The following is a 13,299-nucleotide window of genomic DNA, read 5'->3' on the forward strand; positions in this document are numbered from 1 at the left end:
GACTCACCATCTTAAACACTGCTTGGGTCTATGGTGAATAATTGAAAATTAGAGACAAACGAGGTTAGAATTGTGCATGCTATCACTGCAGTCATCCTGATTGATTTTTCATTCATTTCTACCTGAAATGCTGACGCATCAACTTGGAGTGCCAGGTAGGGTCTCTGCAGTCAGCAGAGCCTTGGCTGCAGGGAACATCCCTGCCAACCTCGCAGGGCAATTAGGCAAATGAAGAGCTGAAATAGACGGCCAGGCACTGCTCTGGTCCTGAGTGACAGCAGCAGAGCCGTTGCCTGGCTATCCTCATTCAAGACCAATTTGATAAAAAGGGACACAATCCCCCCCCCAAAACGTTGTCATTGTAAGGACCAAAAAATGATTCCAAGTGATACACACCAGATGACCTTTGCAGTATTTGCCAGGCAAGAATTTCAGTGTAGCTCCTCTGTTTTAATGTGGAAGCTGAGGCAGATATTAAGAAGGGCTTTCTTTTCCTCTCATGCACACAGCAGCCTTAACAATACTTGGCTATTTTTAAAACTGAAATTGCACAGTACTGGCTTCTCACACTAATTTGTTTTTTCCAGGAAAGCCTGACTCCCTGGAATACTTATTAAAGAGCTCCGAGTCTGTTCCTGGAGGTCTTTGCAGGCCAGCCTCTCCTCCAGAGCCTAATGCCCTAATCACAGACATCTCCCAGGTCCCTCTTGGGACCTCAGTGCCTCTCTGTTTCCTCCTCTCAAAATCATTATGACGCTCTGACTTCAGTCTCTAGTGTTTGCCCTAACCCTTTTCTTTTTATTATGTCACAGAAAGAAGATAGTGGATGAGCAAATTGAGAAACTTACTTTCCCAAGAAACTAAAACTGTCGCCTTCAAAATTCTATCTGATTTACTGATTTTATTTTCAGAAGTTTACTTGCTTGTTCCTCTGAGGCTTTTGGGAAATGATTTTTTTTTAAGCTACTGACTTTTGCCTATAGGAATACTCTTAACAAATATGACCTGTTTTCAGTCCAGAATAATGCTTTGGGTGAAAATATATACTAAAGGTGACCTTTTAGAATTTGGAATATAATTGGCACAATTACAGACACACACATAAGATAGTAGGCCAGCCAGTACACGAGGTGTCCTGTGCTTCCTTGCTTGACATGGGAATCAGAGGAGAGGGGGGGTTGTGGAAGAGAGGGTATGAGAAAAATATACAAGTGAGCATTAAAAAAAGACATTCAAAGAAGGGTCAAGATGAGCTGAGGCAGAGAATTTGCCATATTATCTTTCACATTAAATTGAACATCTACAGTATAACTTATAGAAAGTTGTATACTCTCCTCTCAAAACACACACATACACACACACACACACATACACAGTTATGCACCCTACCACAGAAGTCATTCTGATTTGCTGATTTCCTAAGATTTATTACACACAAATTTATCTCCTTTAATTCCATATCATAGTATTAAAATTATATCACTAAGAATTCATTCCAGTGTGTTATGATATTAACTATCCAATGACCCAGTTTTAAAATGCAAACATCGCCAGGGGGAGGGTGGGACAGACAGTGCTGGGGATAAATAATAATAACAACAGCAGTTCCTTTTCATTGAATGTCTGTTATCTGCAAGTGCCCTCCTAAGCACTGTGCATATCCTGGCGCATGCAGTCTTTACAGTAATACTGTGAAACGCAAGCCATTTTTCCTGACACAGTCACCTTGCTGGAGGTCACATATCTAAGAAAGCAGCAATGTTTGTGTTTGCTTCAGGCAAAAGTAGCACCTACTTTGAATTGCACTTATTTTTCTGAAAGAGAAATCTACTTATTTGTTTCGTTACCTTTTTTATTTAGGCTCTTTTACTTGAACCTACTATGCTCTTAAACCTTTGACTTGTGCTTTATGTGAATATAAAACTTTTCCCCCAAGACTGAAGTGTGAGCAGTCAGATGGCACTTTCCTTAGCTTGCTTCTGCCCTGCCTCGTTTACAACACCCTGCTGGTGCCATGAGCACTGCCACGGTGCTCACGCGTGGGTACACAGATGTGTGGGTACACAAACGTGTTCATACACACACACCATCTTTAATTAAAATCGGTGAGGACATTCACATCTTCAGTGACTTGTGATTAGAATAAAGTGCATGTATCAGTGAACACTTGCCAGTACCCCACACTGGCATTAATGCAGTCCAGGTAGGAGCAAGCGGAAATGATCTTTGTTACTCTGCTGGTATAACAGCTGTCTTACCAAAAGACATGAAAATAGACAAGCAAGCTTTAGGGACACACTCTTCAGAAGCCTAAGCAAACTGCAGGTACACACGAGGCATTGCACACTGGACTGAGGTTTGTGAGGACACGGGCTCTGCCAGCTCTCTATGTGCAGATGCTCAGGGGAGACCTGCTTGTTTGTGTTTGTAATGATGTCTCCTCTGAGTGTCTAGATATTTTTGGTTAAAATCTTTCAGTTTTTTATAGGAGCAAAATTTAGAAAATTTGGGGGCTTTTATACAACCAGTTATTGTTGGCCTTGAATTAGCATTCTGAGTTCACCTGCAACTCACACACTGATGGCCTCCTTTTACAGGCTACCAAACTTTGGAACCATGATGCTGCAGTCAGCTTCAAGATGAGTTCCTATGGAAATGTCTGTGTTCACAGTCACAGACATCATAGGACTGTAATTTTGCAGCTCTGCTTTGGTGAAAATTGAGCTACTATTTAGAAGCAAGATATCTACCCAGCTTAAAAGTCTCATAGTTTGATAAACACAGAGAGAAACTAACAGTCTAGTAACAAAGTGGCCAACTGCTATTTCTTAAATACCTATTATGCTAAAATTATTATTTAATTAGACACTGGAGAAATAAAACCAAGTGGAAAGCATGTATGCTATTTTCTGTGTCTTGAGAGGTAATGCCACATATTTCCTGAACTACTATTACAGTGGGCCCTCTATATCTGTGGCTTCTACATCCTCAGATTCAACCAATCTCAGGATAAATATATTTGGGGGAAAAATTCCAGAAAGTACTGAAAAGCAGAACTTTAATTTCAACTATTTTTGTAGCCTTTACATTGTATTAGGTATTATAAATAATCTAGAGATTTTAAAATTAGGGGAGGATGTGCCTAGATTTGGAGAAGGCAATGGCACCCCACTCCAGTACTCTAGCCTGGAAAATCCCATGGATGGAGGAGCCTGGTAGGCTACAGCCCATAGGGTCACTAAGAGTCGGACACGACTGAGCGACTTCACTTTCACTTTTCATTTTCATGCATTGGAGAAGGAAATGGCAACCCACTCCAGTGTTCTGGTCTGGAGAATCCCAGGGACAGGGGAGCCTGGTGGGCTGCCGTCTATGGGGTCACACAGAGTCGGACACGACTGAAGCAACTTAGCAGCAGCAGCAGCAGCAGGGCCTAGATTATATGCAAATACTGCTCCACTTTATATAAGAGACTTGAACATCTGTCAGTTTTGGTATCCACAGGGCATCCTGGAACCAGTTCTGATAAGGACACCTAAGGATGACTGTACATGCTAGGTACTGTCCTTGAAGCTTCACCCATTTAGCTGTTATATCTCAGAACAACCAAATTGAAGTCAATCTGTTCGTATACACATTTTACAGTTCTGGAAATGAGTCAGTGTGGCAAATTCCCCATCATGTCAAGTGAGCAGCTGGGGATCTGGGCAGTCTGGTGTGACCCCAGAGCCTACACAATCCACTGCCATCACTGGGGGTGTCCTGGTACCCCGAGGAATGCCAGCAGCTCTCATAACTCTTTCAAGGCTTCATACAAGCTGGAGTGCTTCTCCCTAGCCTTCTCTCACTGGGTTGTAGGCATAGCACTGATCACAACACTGTTGGCATAAGACATGTGCATGTCCAAAGTCGGAATACTTTCCTCACTGCATGCCCGGCACCCAGAACTATCCTTTGTGCCAAGAAGAAGGGTGAATTTAAAACTGGACCTGGGAGAAACACTTACCAAGACTAAAGGAGCTAAGAAGGGAGTTTCTATGCTGTTTATAAAGATCACATGTGAAAAAAAAAAATCACATGTGTTATTATGTAAAGGATGCTGAAGAGTTGATTTGTTCCTCCATTGAGGGCATCATGAAATTGACCAGGTTTCAATTTAGCACTTGAAATTTAGTTTACAAATTATAAGAATCAATACAAAGTTTGCTAGAAACTGGGCAAACCACAGAATCTCATTGGACAGAATTATTCTACAATAGATTGAATCTCCTCCTTGCTATCAAGCCTGATCTAGTTAGAGGTGGGTTAATGATCAGTGGTGCAGGGAAATGAAAAAAAGAAAAGACAGGGAGTGCAAAAGTATGCTTTTTCATTAGGTTAAATTAATTCAACTTTTAAAAATTGCTCTCTTTCTGAAGTAACTTTTTTTGTTATCATTTTTACTGTTCGAATGGCCTTTATTTCATGGAATTACAACTTTTAGGTTTTTTAAAGATCATATTTTATCCTTATTTAGCAATATATTTTTAATGACAGTCTTACACTAGCTCATCACTTGTTGTGTTGTTTTTGATTGGCTTTCTCTTCTCTTTTGACTCTGCAGGTGTGTAAAATTCAGAAGTCAGACCACTGACCCAAATGATGGCTAAAGAACTCAGACTATTAATGCATTTGAATTGTTCAGTGTGTGGAGGAACCACTGGGCTATTACCTAAGCCTCAGGATTTATAGCACACAATGGAGCAGAATGCAGAACTGCTTGGAATATACCCAATGCTCAAAAGAGAAGTCATGACTGGAAAAAAAAAAACAACAACTTTGCTCAATTATACAACAACTTCCCCTCAGGGAGTTAGCCTGTATAAACTCCAAGTGAACACAGCATCCGCTCTGTCATCTTGCATTGTTCTATGAAAGTGCAAATTACAAAAGAAGCAGAAAAGAATTTATGATGCCCTGAATTAGATGTCCAGCCACAGCCATCATGATGACCTCCTACTCAAGCGTCATCAGTGTGCTACTTCCTTGGTGTGCTTCACTGGTGACCTGAGAAGGTGGGAAAGTCCTCAGTCAGGAGGAGGGAACTTTTCCCACCGTCTCAGGTTGTTCCCCCAGTGGCTCAGCGGTAAAGAATATGCCTGCCAAGCAGGAGATGTGGGTTTCATCCTTGAGTCAGGAAGATCTCCTGGAGAAGGAAATGGAACCCACTCCAGTATTCTTGCTAGGAAACCCCATGGACAGAGGAGCCTGGCAGGCTACAGTCCATGGGGTCACAAAAGAGGTGGACACAACTTTAGCAACTGAACAACAGGAGGAGGACGGAAATGTGAGTTCTACAAGAAGTCTCATAATCAATACATCATGTCTCAATTTTTTCACCTACAAAATAGTAATATTTTGTTTCCTAAGGTGAAAAGTTTTTGAAAAAGTATAAAAACTATGCAGCTTGTATTACAAGTTCACCTTGGACCTGGTCAATTTTTATGGCAAAATGTAAGAAAAATAACAAACTAAAGATATCTCCTTCTCAAAGGCTGGTGAGTTCTAAAAAGTTCACTATCTCTGTGAACTTTGGAATCTAAACTTTGTGAACTGTGGAATCTAAAAAAAAAAAAGGATACAAATGAACTTATATGCAAAACAGAAATAAACCCACAGACATAGAAAACAAACCTATGGTTACCAAAGGGAAAGGGGAATGGAGGAATAAATTAGGAATTTGGGATTAACATGTACACACTAGTATATATACAATAGATAACCATCAAGGGCCTTCTGTGTAGCATAGAAAATAATACTTATATATACAGAGAACTATACTGTAATAACTTATAAAGGAAAAGAATCAGAAGATATACATACGTATATATATACACATATAACCCTGAATCACTTAGCTGTACACAACAGTGTAAATGAACTATACTTCAATTAAAAAACAAAGGTCACTATTAGGAATGAGCACAGGAATGAGAACAGAGCTGAGAGCAGGAGCAACAGGAAGCCCATTAATAAAGCAAATTCCCGGGGCCCTAAACCAGATCATCTGAATCAGAACTGAGGATGCGACCCACCCGCCGAGCTTGACAAGCCCTGCCCCCTCCCCCAGGTGACTCTGACACAGGCTCAGTTGGAGAACCACGTGCCTAAGCCTTTAATACCAGGCATTCTTCATCTGGTGGTTCAGGGAGCCAAAGCCAAGTTATCACGCCGAGGACCAGGAGGCAACAGACTGACCATGTCCGGACTACAAGGTCACCATGATGCCTGGTAATGCTACAGGTTTAGTAGACTAGTTGAACTTAGGGTCTTCACAATTCTCCAAATAAGCTGCATTTTATTTATTTATTTTTAAAAAATTTTTTTAAAAAATAAGCTGCATTTTAAATTTTATGAGTTTTTTTTGTTTTCCTTCTTTCTCCATACTTTGAAATCAACCTATTTAATTCCTATTTTCCCCTAAATTTTTCATTTCAAAGATGCTTTTATCTTTTCTCATTTTGCTTTTCTGCTTCTGTTTCTCTATTTGTTACCTACAGACTTACCCATGCACTGTATCTTCATTTTTTTCTCTTTTCCCTATATTTATTGTATATTACATTATTTGGTAATTGATGTGATCATATGATTTATCATCCAAACCAGAGCACAGGGTGAACAGAAAAACTATAACTATATGGGAAAACAGTACCACGTAAATTGGGTCTATCCTAGGGAGAAGGGCGTATGTTGAGTATAATGATAGAAAGGCACAATTTAGTTTTGTTCTTTGATCTGCCGCTTTCTAGTTGTGTGACCGTAAGTGAAGTCATTCAGTTGCTTTGGGGTCAGATATTTTATCCATCACTTGGAATAGTTGATGACAAATATCAAAGTCTTCCACATGTTCATTGTTGTTCTTATTGGTATTTAACTTTTTCTTGCCAGAGATATCAGACCCTCCATTCTACTCACTTTGCAGCAAACAAATTCATGGATTTTTAAATGGATGACATGAGTAATGCTTGTTTAAGTAGCATTTTGAATCACTTACTGTTTTTTAGCTCACTGTTCTTTGCCTGCTCTTTCTTAGAGAATTTGGGACAAATTGAGAGTTTGGGACAAACTCAGCAACTCTTCACTTAATCAAAGCACATTAGCTCCAGCTGCTTGTTGACCCATCTGAACCTACTTAAGGTAATTCTTGAGGAGGAGGTTAGATGTCTCCAAAACGAGCTTTATGGAAGGGTGCCACAGTGCTTTTGTTTGTGATTGCTTTTCTAAAACAAACATAAAAGCACAAATTATATTTGTTATTTATAGTGTCAAGTCCTTCAATCTCTAGGGAGTAAGGGACAAAGCAATGCATATACATACTAATTAGCACAGTGACTTATTTGGACCTGTTTCTGAATAACTAATACTGGCATTGCTGAACAAATAAGTGAATGAAGCATATACAGCAAGATTCTAACACTCCCAGGTTGTATCTGTGTGAAACCCTAACAGTGATGCTAGGGAACATTGCTAGCAATGAAATGCTGGGAACATTCCATTCAATGTTTATTTACATGCAATACCTTTGGTTGGAATTGTATTGGAGAGTAGGTAGTATAAACTGTGCTTTTCCAATCTTGTAAGATAATACCAGTGGATAGGTAGATATCAAAATCCACTCATATGACAAGAAAGAAAAAAAACAGAAGTTGTTAACTGTAGTAAGGCCTGTGGATTTACAATGGCAATCAGTAAAGCTCTCTTCCGAGGTCATGGCAAGGAAATTCCAGACTTGCTCTCAATATACTCCAATATTCTAGTCTGAATACTAGTGGATAATTCACAGGCTGCTGGAGAGAAAAATAGTATGAGAGATGGGCAGTCTTAGGATATCAAGGTCCTGGAGTGTTGAGGACATTGCCTCAGTAGCTTGGGCATGTTCTGTGAGCTCTCTCTATGTGCCTTCTGCAAGGTTCTCACAGCTACTCAAAAGCCTTTTAGTTACATGAGATTTCTAGGTTTGCAGAGTAGGGGCATGTCTTATATAATTAATAGTCTGTTTCTTAACCAGAGAGTTGTTAGTAGAGGAAGTCAATAAATATATGCTTAGCAATACATTTTGATGATAACTGTGAGATTAAAAGACAATAAATCTTTTGTCTTCCTTTCTGTTTACTTTGGGGAATTTATCCTACTTTTCTTGCGCTAAAAAAATTTTACCATACAACATTAAAAATTAGACTATAACTAGTATGAATATTACATGGCTATGCAATTAAAATGCATCCATCATAGAATGTAGAAAACATTCATTTTCTATCATTAGAGTAAAGAAAATGTTCAAAAATCAAAATATCTCATGAGCAATTCTTAAATTTGTTGGTATATAAATTAGCAGTGCTATAATTTCATAAACTCACTCATAACTTCTTTTCTGTTTTGATTGCTGTCAGGGTGTATTGGCATTATAATCATGATCAAATTATGGCAGTAATAAGTCTACATACTAGAGGTTATTTTGATTAAAATTAAAATTTCACTAAAATTTTGTTTCTTCCCTGGAATAATTTCCTCAAAAACCAAACAAGAAAAATGTGTATAGATGTTAGCATTGTTCTGAAAACCTTTTTTACTTTAAAGAATATACTTGATAGGCATACTTGTACAGGGAACACATCATTTTATAGGTTCATTCTTCCTTGAGTCATGATCAAAATTCTCAGCACAAATAACAAGCATTACACTGAATAATATAAAGTTAGACCTTAAAATATTTTTCTTAATGTATAAAATCAAATGACTGGCTGCCATTATCAGTAATACTGAATGATTTTTGAATACTGACAAGGAATTTGGCACTAAATTAAGAACTCTACAAAGGTAGACATATTCCCTTGTGAATTGCAATTCAAATAGGACTTGAACACAGGCATTTTAAAGAGACTGGAAGGCCCCTTTTAGCCAAGGATAGTTATAGTTTTAGTAAGCAGTTTTTTTCTGAAGCATTGCAAAAGAATGAATATATATGAAGACTATTAAGAGTTTAGATTGCTATCTCATTGTTTCCTAACTAACATATAACATCCAAAAACAGACGAAAGTGAATAAAATACAACAGTTTCCATTTTTAACTACTCTTTTACATCATTTTAAACCCATGAAAAAGAACTCTGTTCGTATTTTAATGGGCAAATATGAATAAAATCACTAGTGTTAGGACTAGGTTTCATAAAAATGAGTTAAACTCCAGCTTATATTCATGCAACTAAATAAATGCAAACCTCTTGGCTACAGACTTTATAATTTGAAACAAAAAATGTTTTAATTTAAACTAGAAGTAGGGTTTATATGGATAGAAAACTGATCATAACATCACTTTGAAATAAACTGCTTTTGGAAGTACTTCTAATTAAACTTGCAAAACAGTTTTTTAAGGCTATTTCATTTAAAATTTTAGCATTTCTTATAAAATTCAAAATTGCAACAGCTGTCAGTTAAACATCATATTAAAACTGAATCTAAAAATACAACTGCAAATCATCTACAGGACAGCTTTGGTGGATCACAGATGTGACAGTAACAAGTTTTCAACATAACGCAAAATCCAACTCTAAGCCCCCACTGCATCCCACATGGAATTCTAAACTAGTTAACAACAAGAATCAGGCAACTCACATATATTTTAAACGATGATCAAACTCTGAGAAGGTGTAGAATGATTTTAAATGTATGTCAATCCTGACTTTTTACTAAGCACACTGAAGAGTTTTATGAGCAAAGTTTTGCTGTGGTATCTTATCATACTAAGTCATGATAAAAGAAAAATAAATCCATTCATGATCTTTAGCAGCAGAAGCTTCTCTCCTCTCCGCTTGATGCAGTCCCCACCTCTTTTGGCTGCAACTTTTAAGATATCTTCCAAGACCCTGAAGCAGGTTTACTATTGGTCCACATCCTACGTCAAAGCATGATTTCATCAGAATTCAGTTCATTGGCCTAGGGATAACAAAGGCTGTTCCAGTCCAAAAGGCTGTGTCTACACAGAACAAAAAGGGAGTATCCAGTATTCTCCAATTAACTTGGCAAATATTGACAACTAAGCTCATTCAAGTTTCCAAATTGGTTTTGTGATACAAGACACAACCCAAGAATACATCTTAATAGATTTTTTAAAGTTATAGTGATCTTTGAGTGTATTTTAAGCTTTTAAAACTAAGTAATCCTCCTTTATATCTTCTTGAGCTGAGGATTTTGTTCATTCTGTAAACAACCAAAATCATTTAATCAGCCTTCTTTATAGCATGGAAGTTTAGTCGGTTAGAACTGACTACCCTAGACTTTAAAATATCTACATAATTTATAACTTTCATAAAGAATGCCATTTAAAACTTTTATGTTATATAAGTATTCGGCTTGCCATTGACTTAGAAGTAAATAATCTGTACAAAAATGCGGGCAGTATTATCACAAGAAATATAGAAAGTGGGTGCACATAAACCTCAAAGGTTTTTCAATGTCCTAAATACCATGAAATTACACTCCCACCCCTCCAGACTTTCTCCTTCAGTTTGCTTCCAAATTCCCACCATTAGAGTTGCCAGTACAAAGTTCTCCTAGGTCTTTTCTATTTCAAACTTGAACACGTTTTTTTTTTTTTAAGATATTATGGACAGCTTCACGTCTATGCTAGTGAGAGCAGTGTAAAAATGACAGAGTTCCCGGATGAGTACTGTTAGAGTTAAGGAATAAATGGTCCATCATGAACAATTACATAAAGAGAGTTGTATACTATTTGTGTTCTAAGGCACAGTGGTAAAGAATCCACCTTCCAATGCAGGAGAATCAGGAGATGCGGGTTGGATCCCTAGGTTTGGAAGATCCCCTGCAGTAGGAAATGGCAACCCACTCTGGTATTCTTGCCTGGAAAATTCCATGATCAGAGGAGCCTGATGGGCTACAGTCCATGGGATCATAAAGAGTTGGACATGACTGAGCAGCTGAGCACAATAACCTTTGAATAGTCGCGTTCACCTTGCTAACTTCAGGAAGTATGCAGAGATATCTCTATCTAGGTGATAAAATGTATGCCTGAGAGTAAAGTACATACAAAGAAAGGGATATGGTTCAGTTCAGTCCCTCAGTCGTGTCTGACTCTTTGCAACCCCATGGACTGCAGCATGCCAGGCCTCCCTGTCCATCACCAACTCCTGGAGTTTACTCAAACTCATGTCCATTGTGTTGGTGATGCCATCCAACCATCTCATCCTCTGTTGTCCCCTTCTCCTCCTGCCTTCAGTCTTTCCCAGCATCAAGATCTTTCTCAATGAGTCAGTTCTTCTCTTCAGGTGGCCAAAGTATTGGAGTTTCAGCCCAAGCATCAGTCCTTCCAATGAATATTCAGGACTGATTTCCTTTAGAATGGACTGGTTGGATCTCCTTGCTGTCCAAGGGATATGGTAACACTGTACAATTTCCAAAAATGAACTGCTATCAAAAAATTTTTTTAAAAACCCGCCAAACTGAACAGTCATAGCCCTCAGGTGTTGGTAATAACTGCACATCTGAAAATCATTTTTAGTGTACACAATACTGCAAGGAGATCAAATCAGTTAATCCTAAAGGAAATCACCCCTGAATACTCATTGGAAGGGCTAATGCTAATTCTAAAGCTGAAGCTCCAATACTTTGGTCACCTGATGCAAACAGCCAACTCATTTGAAAAGACCCTGATGCTGGGAAAGATTGAAGGCAGAAGGAGAAGAGGGAGACAGAGGATGAGATGGCTGGATGGCATCACCAATTAAATGGACATGAACTTGGGCAAACTCTGGGAGATAGTGAGGGACACAGAGGCCTGGCATGCTGCAGTCCACGGGGTCACAAAGAATCGGACACGACTTGGTGACTGAACAACAAATCCTGCGAATACAGAGAAAACCACTAAAGGTATAAATACCATAGGAAATAAAATGCAAATGACTGATTCAGTGTTCATTTGCAGACAATAGTTTAAAAGGCAAAAGCCCTTACCACTGAGAAGCAAGCAGGAAGAACAAGAAAAGGAGGAGGGGAAAGGAAATGAGGAATCAGGGGGAAAAGGAAGAGATGGAAAAGGAGAAGAAGAGGAGAAGGAGGGGGAAGAATACATAGCAACTGGGCCGTGGACAAGGAGCAGTGTTCTTAGCGCTAATGGACCCCTGAAAAAGGCAGCCAGCAACACAGCTGCTGGCAATGGAGGGATGACTTGAAGGACAGATATCCCAACAGAGAAAAAATGGCCAGGCTACGCCAACAATCTGAACAGATCCAGGGAAGGAAAAACCAACCTGACAGATCTTAAGGGCTTCTAAATTATGTACTGTGCCATGTGAAGCCCCAATTCAATTATCCATTGAGCACTATTATATGTCAGACAAGTAGAAATAAGGTTCAGCTTCAGATTGCAAAGCATTTATTACCCTTTGGGGAGGCTGCAAAGCAGGAGACAGAGCAGGATGCTAAATGCATAGAGGCATCTCTATAAGATGCTACGGGAGAAAGAGGAAGAGCTCTCTGGTAATACAGTGGGGAGGGCACCACGTGGAGCTGTGAAATGCAGCAGCCTTGGAAGGCAACTAACCCTGGTGCCTGGGAGGGGATGAGAATGGTTTCACAAAGAAAGTGACTTCTCAGCTGGATCTGAACACAAGAAGGAGATAGAGAAGAGGGGAAGGCATACTGCCGTCCGTGAGAATAGCATGTACAAAGAAAGTGAGCTGTGAGAGACTTGGGCTGCTCATGTGACTGCATGTATTAACAGCTCCCTGTGACCGAAGAGGAGGATAATCAGAATGAATTGGCTGGAGATGACGCCTGACAGGCAGTCAGGGGCAGGGACAAGGCCTTGCATATCATGCTTATTTGCGTTTTTCCTGGTGCTGCCAGTTTTTCTAAACAAAGTTCCATACCCACTAAGAGTTATTTACCTTATCCTTACACTTCTCATAATTGTCATTTAGTTGCTAAGTCTTGTCCGACTCTTTTTGACCCCATGGACTGTAGTCCACCAGGTTCCTCTGTCCATGGGATTTCTCAGGCAAGAATACTGGAGTGGGTTGCCAGGGGATCTTCCCAACCCAGAGATCGAACTCGCATCTTCTTCTGCTTGGCAGGTGGATTCTTTACCACAGAATACCTGGGAGGCCCACATCTAATAATACCCTAAAAATACAACCTTGTTAAGAGTACATTACTAAGAGAGATTTTCTCTTTTTCTTGAAGTATAGGTGTACAGCAAAGTGATTCAGTTATGTGTATATATATATATATATACACACATATATA

The 13,299-nt window shown here is 39.1% G+C and overlaps 1 protein-coding gene across 2 annotated transcripts in view; it reads right to left on the reverse strand.

Annotated features, from left to right (window-relative positions):
- The window catches only part of HAPLN1 (hyaluronan and proteoglycan link protein 1), a 77,341-nt gene that overhangs the window by 38,115 nt on the left and 25,927 nt on the right, over nt 1–13,299 (reverse strand). Inside the window, exon 1 of one of the 2 annotated variants that reach the window (XM_061151961.1) lies at nt 397–474. The exons of the other annotated variant lie outside the window; for it this stretch is intronic. The gene's annotated coding sequence lies outside the window, so the exon portion shown is untranslated. Of the gene's footprint in view, nt 1–396; nt 475–13,299 lie in introns of those variants that run through there. 2 annotated transcript variants of the gene reach the window in all.

This window comes from Dama dama, chromosome 9 (assembly GCF_033118175.1).
Source record: "Dama dama isolate Ldn47 chromosome 9, ASM3311817v1, whole genome shotgun sequence".
NCBI lineage: Eukaryota > Metazoa > Chordata > Mammalia > Artiodactyla > Cervidae > Dama > Dama dama.